We start from the raw sequence: 10,328 nt of genomic DNA, 5'->3' as shown, positions 1-10,328 counted from the left end.
GCTGGACAGTCCAGCAATGGTTATTAGCCTCTGGAGACACTGAGAACCCAGTCGCTTGTCAGTTTTTAAATCTGATTATTTCAGCAGCCCCAAGCTGGTGCTAAACTCATGAAGAATTTTATATCTTAACTCTGTGTCACTGTAGACTAAGGTCCTAACACATGCTTTGGGTAAGGGTATACATAAACCTTAGCAGAGAAATCTTTGCTTTAAAACACTTCAGTTTCCTGAAACTGTGACAGTCCTCAACTACTAGCTTCAATCCCGTGTCTTTTTCCTGAAAAGCAGATTGTGTAAGAGTCCAATGGGCTAAAGGTAGCAAATGCTGGGGAACATTTCTCTTCAGAAGTTATTCTATCAAAGTTTTTTAACAAATTAGCTTTAATTCTCTTCCTTTCTCATTGGTTGAACACAAAGTTCTGACATGAATTGTTGTTTAGTTCTCAGACTCAGTCTTTTAACAGAGCATAAGAGACTGGCATAGAGGACAAAGGGTCAGTGTGAGCACGTAAGTTTTCATGCTAAGCTTTCCATCACATCGTCTATTTTTGTTGCCAATTAGTGCTGTGCTTAGAAAACCACTTGTTGATTTGATTTTCTATTTCAATATTTACCCCCAATACATGAGGAAATACAATACCATTTGTATGACCTTATATACAAATCTTTCATATAAAGCAACCTGTTTTTCCTATAAATTTGAATAGTTAATTTTAGATTATATGATCTCAAAAATATATCCACCAATGTATTAGAATTAACTAATAATAATCATCTACAATGATCTCAAAATTATTTAAAGTATCAACAGAAATGGACTCATAATTATTTAAAGTAGATACTCCATAGACTTGTTATAGTCAAACACAAAGCCGCATTCTAGTCCAGAATTATGAACTAATTAATAATTAAAGGATTATGCACCCACGAAGGATGCAAAAAAAGCAAAAAATGACTTTTTCAGGAAAATAAATATCTAAATGATGCTTTGCATTGGGAAAGAAAGGAAGTTTGTCATTACTCCATCCCTTAGCTTAAGTAACACTCCCACAACACAATAGTAGCACAATTCAATGAAACTAAAATAGTAGGACAATGAAGTGCCCCATGTTCACAGGCTTTGAATAGCTACATTGACGCTTTCTTCAACTGACCAAGGATATTACTACACCAAGGAAGAGGTTAGGAGAAGAATGGAGTGAGGGCAGTTATAAAACTGGAATAATTATGAAGACTGGATATAAAGAAGTCCAAAATTCTCACTCAAAAAGACCTGTACAAGAGAGGCAGTGATATAATTAGCCATTTTAAAGTAAAGAAGTATTCTGGGTTAAATATAAATGAGAAAATATCTGGAATTTAGAAGCCAGTATTGGCTAGACTCTTCTCTGCACCTGTAATTACTAATGAATGCAAATGTGCTCAATAATGAAATGTTTTCACAGGCAGAGAATGAAGGAAATGTGAAAGGTAATTTGATCAGCTTTGAATAGATATAACCAAAAAATAATGCGTATCATACAAATGATTTGAAAAGGACTACCCCAGTAAAGTTCTCATAAAGAGTCAGTTATAGACTTTTTCAAAAGGAGTCTTTTTATTGTGACATGTACTAAAATTATATGGAACAAACAATAAATGCATATTATTGCTATGTGTGGCAGCATGGATGCTAAACAAATGAACTTTATTCATTTGCACATGGGAAGTATTCCTTGACTAATGAAGACCTCTTAGTGGGTAATGGAATTGAATGCTGATATTCTTTTCAGTGTCAATAACCTTTTGTAAAGGTGTACCTAATTCATTTATAATTCTCATACTACCACATACATATTTTCTGAAACAATAATATTGGTAGTTTAAAAGTAATATCTGGAGACCCGGTGAGAGAGAGACCCAACCGCCTGGTCAGGTGGGCACTCCTGAGGCTGCAGAGCAGAAGAGACCAGCAACACTGCTCACCCCTGCCCACATCCCTGGCCCAAGAGGAAACTGTATAAGGCCTCTGGGCTCCCGAGGGGGAGGGCCCAGGAGCGGCAGGACCCCTGCCTGAGACACCCCCGGAACCTGAAAGAAACAGACCGGATAAACAGTTCTCTGCACCCAAATCCCGTGGGAGGTAGAGCTAAACCTTCAGAGAGGCAGACAAGCCTGGGAAACCAGAAGAGACTGCTCTCTGCACACACATCTCGGACGCCAGAGGAAAAAGCCAAATACCATCTGGAACCCTGGTGCACTGAAGCTCCCGGAAGGGGCGGCACAGGTCTTCCTGGTTGCTGCCGCTGCAGAGAGCCCCTGGGCAGCACCCCACGAGCGAACTTGAGCCTCGGGACCACAGGTAAGACCAAATTTTCTGCTGCAAGAAAGCTGCCTAGTGAACTCAAGACACAGGCCCAAAGGAACAGCTGAAGACCTGGAGAGAGGAAAAAGTACTCGCCCGAAAGCAGAACACTCTGTCCCCATAACTGACTGAAAGAGAGGAAAACAGGTCTACAGCACTCCTGACACACAGGCTTATAGGACAGTCTAGCCACTGTCAGAAATAGCAGAACAAAGTAACACTAGAGATAATCTGATGGCAAGAGGCAAGCGCAGGAACCCAAGCAACAGAAACCAAGACTACATGCCATCATCGGAGCCCAATTCTCCCACCAAAACAAACATGGAATATCCAAACACACCAGAAAAGCAAGACCTAGTTTCAAAATCATATTTGATCATGATGCTGGAGGACTTCAAGAAAGACATGAACACACTTAGGGAAACACAGGAAAACATTAATAAACAAGTAGAAGCCTACAGAGAGGAATCGCAAAAATCCCTGAAAGAATTCCAGGAAAAAACAATCAAACAGTTGAAGGAATTAAAAATGGAAATAGAAGCAATCAAGAAAGAACACATGGAAACAACCCTGGATATAGAAAACCAAAAGAAGAGACAAGGAGCTGTAGATACAAGCTTCACCAACAGAATACAAGAGATGGAAGAGAGAATCTCAGGAGCAGAAGATTCCATAGAAATCATTGACTCAACTGTCAAAGATAATGTAAAGCGGAAAAAGCTACTGGTCCAAAACATACAGGAAATCCAGGACTCAATCAGAAGATCAAACCTAAGGATAATAGGTATAGAAGAGAGTGAAGACTCCCAGCTCAAAGGACCAGTAAATATCTTCAACAAAATCATAGAAGAAAACTTCCCTAACCTAAAAAAAGAGATACCCATAGACATACAAGAAGCCTACAGAACTCCAAATAGATTGGACCAGAAAAGAAACACCTCCCGTCACATCATTGTCAAAACACCAAACGCACAAAATAAAGAAAGAATATTAAAAGCAGTAGGGGAAAAAGGTCAAGTAACATATAAAGGGAGACCTATCAGAATCACACCAGACTTCTCGCCAGAAACTATGAAGGCCAGAAGATCCTGGACTGATATCATACAGACCCTAAGAGAACACAAATGCCAGCCCAGGTTACTGTATCCAGCAAAACTCTCAATTAACATTGATGGAGAAACCAAGATATTCCATGACAAAACCAAATTTACACAATATCTTTCTACAAATCCAGCACTACAAAGGATAATAAATAGTAAAGCCCAACATAAGGAGGCAAGCTATACCCTAGAAGAAGCAAGAAACTAATCGTCTTGGCAACAAAACAAAGAGAATGAAAGCACACAAACATAACCTCACATCCAAATATGAATATAAAGGGAAACAATAATCACTATTCCTTAATATCTCTCAATATCAATGGCCTCAACTCCCCAATAAAAACACATAGATTAACAAATTGGATACGCAACGAGGACCCTGCATTCTGCTGCCTACAGGAAACACACCTCAGAGACAAAGACAGACACTTCCTCAGAGTGAAAGGCTGGAAAAAAACTTTCCAAGCAAATGGTCAGAAGAAGCAAGCTGGAGTAGCCATTCTAATATCAAATAAAATCAATTTCCAACTAAAAGTCATCAAAAAAGATAAGGAAGGACACTTCATATTCATCAAAGGAAAAATCCACCAAGATGAACTCTCAATCCTAAATATCTCTGCCCCAAATACAAGGGCACCTACATACGTAAAAGAAACCTTACTAAAGCTCAAAACACACATTGCACCTCACACAATAAGAGTGGGAGATTTCAACACCCCACTCTCATCAATGGACAGATCATGGAAACAGAAATTAAACAGTGATGTCGACAGACTAAGAGAAGTCATGAGCCAAATGGACTTAACGGATATTTATAGAACATTCTATCCTAAAGTAAAAGGATATACCTTCTTCTCAGCTCCTCATGGTACTTTCTCCAAAATTGACCATATAATTGGTCAAAAAACGGGCCTCAACAGGTACAGAAAGATAGAAATAATCCCATGCGTGCTATCGGACCACCACGGCCTAAAACTGGTCTTCAATAACAATAAGGGAAGAATGCCCACATATACGTGGAAATTGAACAATGCTCTACTCAATGATAACCTGGTCAAGGAAGAAATAAAGAAAGAAATAAAAAACTTTTTAGAATTTAATGAAAATGAAGATACAACATACTCAAACTTATGGGACACAATGAAAGCTGTGCTAAGAGGAAAACTCATAGCGCTGAGTGCCTGCAGAAAGAAACAGGAAAGAGCATATGTCAGCAGCTTGACAGCACACCTAAAAGCTCTAGAACAAAAAGAAGCAAATACACCCAGGAGGAGTAGAAGGCAGGAAATAATCAAACTCAGAGCTGAAATCAACCAAGTAGAAACAAAAAGGACCATAGAAAGAATCAACAGAACCAAAAGTTGGTTCTTTGAGAAAATCAACAAGATAGATAAACCCTTAGCCAGACTAACGAGAGGACACAGAGAGTGCGTCCAAATTAACAAAATCAGAAATGAAAAGGGAGACATAACTACAGATTCAGAGGAAATTCAAAAAATCATCAGATCTTACATTAAAAACCTATATTCAACAAAATTTGAAAATCTTCAGGAAATGGACAATTTCCTAGACAGATACCAGGTATCGAAGTTAAATCAGGAACAGATAAACCAGTTAAACAACCCCATAACTCCTAAGGAAATAGAAGCAGTCATTAAAGGTCTCCCAACCAAAAAGACCCCAGGTCCAGACGGGTTTAGTGCAGAATTCTATCAAACAGTCATAGAAGACCTCATACCAATATTATCCAAACTATTCCACAAAATTGAAACAGATGGAGCCCTACCGAATTCCTTCTACGAAGCCACAATTACTCTTATAGCTAAACCACACAAAGACACAACAAAGAAAGAGAACTTCAGACCAATTTCCGTTATGAATATCGACGCAAAAATACTCAATAAAATTCTGGCAAACCGAATTCAAGAGCACATCAAAACAATCATCCACCATGATCAAGTAGGCTTCATCCCAGGCATGCAGGGATGGTTTAATATATGGAAAACCATCAACGTGATCCATTATATAAACAAACTGAAAGAATAGAACCACATCATCATTTCATTAGATGCTGAGAAAGCATTTGACAAAATTCAACACCCCTTCATGATAAAAGTCCTGGAAAGAATAGGAATTCAAGGCCCATACCTAAACATAGTAAAAGCCATATACAGCAAACCAGTTGCTAACATTAAACTAAATGGAGAGAAACTTGAAGCAATCCCACTAAAATCAGGGACTAGACAAGGCTGTCCACTCTCTCCCTACTTATTCAATATAGTTCTTGAAGTTCTAGCCAGAGCAATCAGACAACAAAAGGAGATCAAAGGGATACAGATCGGAAAAGAAGAGGTCAAAATATCACTATTTGCAGATGATATGATAGTATATTTAAGTGATCCCAAAAGTTCCACCAGAGAACTACTAAAGCTGATAAACAACTTCAGCAAAGTGGCTGGGTATAAAATTAACTCAAATAAATCACTTGCCTTCCTCTATACAAAAGAGAAACAAGCCGAGAAAGAAATTAGGGAAACGACACCCTTCATAATAGACCCAAATAATATAAAGTACCTCGGTGTGACTTTAACCAAGCAAGTAAAAGATCTGTACAATAAGAACTTCAAGACACTGAGGAAAGAAATTGAAGAAGACCTCAGAAGATGGAAAGATCTCCCATGCTCATGGATTGGCAGGATTAATATAGTAAAAATGGCCATTTTACCAAAAGCAATCTACAGATTCAATGCAATCCCCATCAAAATACCAATCCAATTCTTCAAAGAGTTAGACAGAACAATTTGCAAATTCATCTGGAATAACAAAAAACCCAGGATAGCTAAAGCTATCCTCAACAATAAAAGGACTTCAGGGGGAATCACTATCCCTGAACTCAAGCAGTATTACGGAGCAATAGTGATAAAAACTGCATCTTATTGGTACAGAGACAGACAGATAGACCAATGGAATAGAATTGAAGACCCAGAAATGACCCCACACACATATGGTCACTTGATTTTTGACAAAGGAGCCAAAACCATCCAATGGAAAAAAGATAGCATTTTCAGCAAATGGTGCTGGTTCAACTGGAGGGCAACATGTAGAAGAATGCAGATCGATCCATGCTTATCACCCTGTACAAAGCTTAAGTCCAAGTGGATCAAGGACCTCCACATCAAACCAGACACACTCAAACTAATAGAAGAAAAACTAGGGAAACATCTGGAACACATGGGCACTGGAAAAAATTTCCTGAACAAAACACCAATGGCTTATGCTCTAAGATCGAGAATCGACAAATGGGATCTCATAAAACTGCAAAGCTTCTGTAAGGCAAAGGACACTGTAGTTAGGACAAAACGGCAACCAACAGATTGGGAAAAGATCTTTACCAATCCTACAATGGATAGAGGCCTTATATCCAAAATATACAAAGAACTCAAGAAGTTAGACCGCAGGGAAACAAATAACCCTATTAAAAAATGGGGTTCAGAGCTAAACAAAGAATTCACAGCTGAGGAATGCCGAATGGCTGAGAAACACCTAAAGAAATGTTCAACATCTTTAGTCATAAGGGAAATGCAAATCAAAACAACCCTGAGATTTCACCTCACACCAGTGTGATTGGCTAAGATCAAAAACTCAGGTGACAGCAGATGCTGGCGAGGATGTGGAGAAAGAGGAACACTCCTCCATTGTTGGTGGGATTGCAGACTGGTAAAACCATTCTGGAAATCAGTCTGGAGGTTCCTCAGAAAATTGGACATTGAACTGCCTGAGGATCCAGCTATACCTCTCTTGGGCATATACCCAAAAGATGCCTCAACATATAAAAGAGACACGTGCTCCACTATGTTCATCGCAGCCTTATTTATAATAGCCAGAAAATGGAAAGCACCCAGATGCCCTTCAACAGAGGAATGGATACAGAAAATGTGGTACATCTACACAATGGAATATTACTCAGCTATCAAAAACAACGAGCTTATGAAATTCGTAGGCAAGTGGTTGGAACTGGAAAATATCATCCTGAGTAAGCTAACCCAATCACAGAAAGACATACATGGTATGCACTCATTGATAAGTGGCTATTAGCCCAAATGCTTGAATTACCCTAGATGCCTAGAACAAACGAAACTCAAGAGGGATGATCAAAATGTGAATGCTTCACTCCTTCTTTAAATGAGGAAAAAGAATACCCTTGGCAGGGAAGGGAGAGGCAAAGATTAAAACAGAGACTTAAGGAACACCCATTCAGAGCCTGCCCCACATGTGGCCCATACATATACAGCCACCCAATTAGACAAGATGGATGAAGCAAAGAAGTGTAGACCGACAGGAGCCGGATGTAGATTGCTCCTGAGAGACACAGCCAGAATACAGCAAATACAGAGGCGAATGCCAGCAGCAAACCACTGAACTGAGAATAGGTCCCCTATTGAAGGAATCAGAGAAAGAACTGGAAGAGCTTGAAGGGGCTCGAGACCCCAAAAGTACAACAATGCCAAGCAACCAGAGCTTCCAGGGACTAAGCCACTACCTAAAGACTATACATGGACTGACCCTGGACTCTGACCCCATAGGTAGCAATGAATATCCTAGTAAGAGCACCAGTGGAAGGGGAAGCCCTGGGTCCTGCTAAGACTGAACCCCCAGTGAACTAGTCTATGGGGGGAGGGCGGCAATGGGGGGAGGGTTGGGAGGGGAACACCCATAAGGAAGGGGAGGGGGGAGGGGGATGTTTGCCCAGAAACCGGGAAAGGGAATAACACTCGAAATGTATATAAGAAATCCTCAAGTTTATAAAAAAAAAAGTAATATCTGAAAGTATTTGGCTCACAGCCTTTGCTTCATCATTGTCTTCTAATCCTTTGTGCATTCGCTTTTCACAGTCAGCTGAACCTGTAATCTCACCCTTCTCAGAGGGCTGTAACTCTGAGAGGCTTTCCATCCATCGCTTAGTGCAAGAAAACAGCCCTGTGCTTCGGAGCCGCACTGACACGATGACAAGAAAGGAGTTTGTTTCACCAGCTCCAGACTTGTGTACTCCTCAAAGAAACACAATAAAAATCAGAGTTCAGAAGACAGGCCATTTGTTGACATTTAAACATTATGTCACTAACTACTACTATTTGAAATACCATTTTCACAATGCAATCTACTGGTCTCAGAAATGACCCCCACTCAGAGCCACTGTCTTTTTTGAGAGTGTTACTTGTTACTTCAACAAAAGTACAGTTACTTTTTATTTGAAGGGGAAGAGAACTCTGAAAAAATTCCAGGGGTTGGGGATTTAGCTCAGTGGTAAAGCACTTGCCTAACAAGCGCAAGGCCCTGGGTTCAGTCCCCAGCTCTGAAAAAAAGAAAAAAAAATTTCAAATCCATGGAGTCTTATCAAAGCAGCCCAGCAATTTGTTGCTCCAATCAGGGAAAACATTCTACCATTATTGATTTTAATCGTTGCTAGAATAGGACTTTGAAATATGTAGTCTTTGTGGTGTGCATAGGATGGTATAAGATCTAAATTAGAATTCAATAAGATGATAAAAAGAGTGACTTGTTTAGTTTGCATCCTCTCAAAGGGACTGGAGAAATGCGAGACTCCCCATAAAGGGCAGATCACCTTCCTGCGACTGTCATGACTGCCCATTATTCCACTGTCAAGGATACTTCGCACTATTTTATGCTAATGATCGAACAGCAAAGTTAATAATTGATTTACTTTACATAAGAAAATCAAGAGGGATCAAGGTAGAAGAGTAAGAAACCACTTTCAAACTTTTTCTGTGGTGGCGGTGGAAGGGGTTGAATAGTAATTACTACATTGGGACCATCCCATTGTCCTCTAAGAGGGAATAAGACATAATGGAGGTGAATACCATATCTATGTATATTAGATTCAGAGTACTGAAAAGATAGTTCTCCAAAGAATTGCCCTTGAACTTCTGAGTTTTTAAAAGTATGGAGAAGTAAGAATATTATAGCAGACAAAGCGAAGGGGAGAGATTCAAAGGTTGGTTTAAGGAAATCACTTGTAGGTCCAGAAAATTCATTTATTCCATCGGTTGCCTTTTTGGGTTTTCATATGAATCTGGATCATGACAGGATGTTCAAAGACATTAATTACTTGTATAATAAATAAACCCATATGGTAAAAGTACTTAGCAAGAAATTTCTATGAGCCAGGATTTGTCTTGGTATGAGTATAGATTATCAGAATATAGATAAATTCATTTCTCCTTCTTTAAGAACATATATCAATGTGTGTGTAAGAACATATATTAGTGTGCAGGGAAAGGGCGGAAATGCATACTGACAGCATAGAGGAGATTGAATTTTAACCAGTGGGGAAAAGATAGCTCATCCAACAATCATGACTAGAAAATTGAATAGTGATTGGGTAAAATTGAAAGAAAATGAAATTGAAAGCTTCTATCTTACGCATACATCAAATGAACAGACATATTTGAGTGGGCAAACGATTTAAGTATATGGTGCAAAATGTAGCCATGGTGCACAATATTCTAGGAGGAAGTCATAATGATTTTAGAAGAATAATATTACATACATAAAGAGAGCAAACAACATCCACTAAATTAGAGATGTATCCTAAACGGGATTATACAGATGATTGGGAAAACCCAAAAATGTACACACACACACACACACACACACACACACACACACACACACACACACTACAACAAAAAACTTAGTGTTTTTAATGTGTAACATTATCTTGAAATATGTAGTAATAAAACAACTCGAAAAGAATCGAGGGATTCTTCCTATTTTGTTAATATATAAAGTTCATAGACCTATAGGGTTAGAAATGGTTCCCAAAGAGATGACAACAAAGAGCAATACATCTGTTTCCACTTTGT

Source organism: Rattus norvegicus, chromosome 15 (genome assembly GCF_036323735.1).
Source record: "Rattus norvegicus strain BN/NHsdMcwi chromosome 15, GRCr8, whole genome shotgun sequence".
Lineage (NCBI taxonomy): Eukaryota > Metazoa > Chordata > Mammalia > Rodentia > Muridae > Rattus > Rattus norvegicus.
This window is presented reverse-complemented; position numbering follows the sequence as displayed.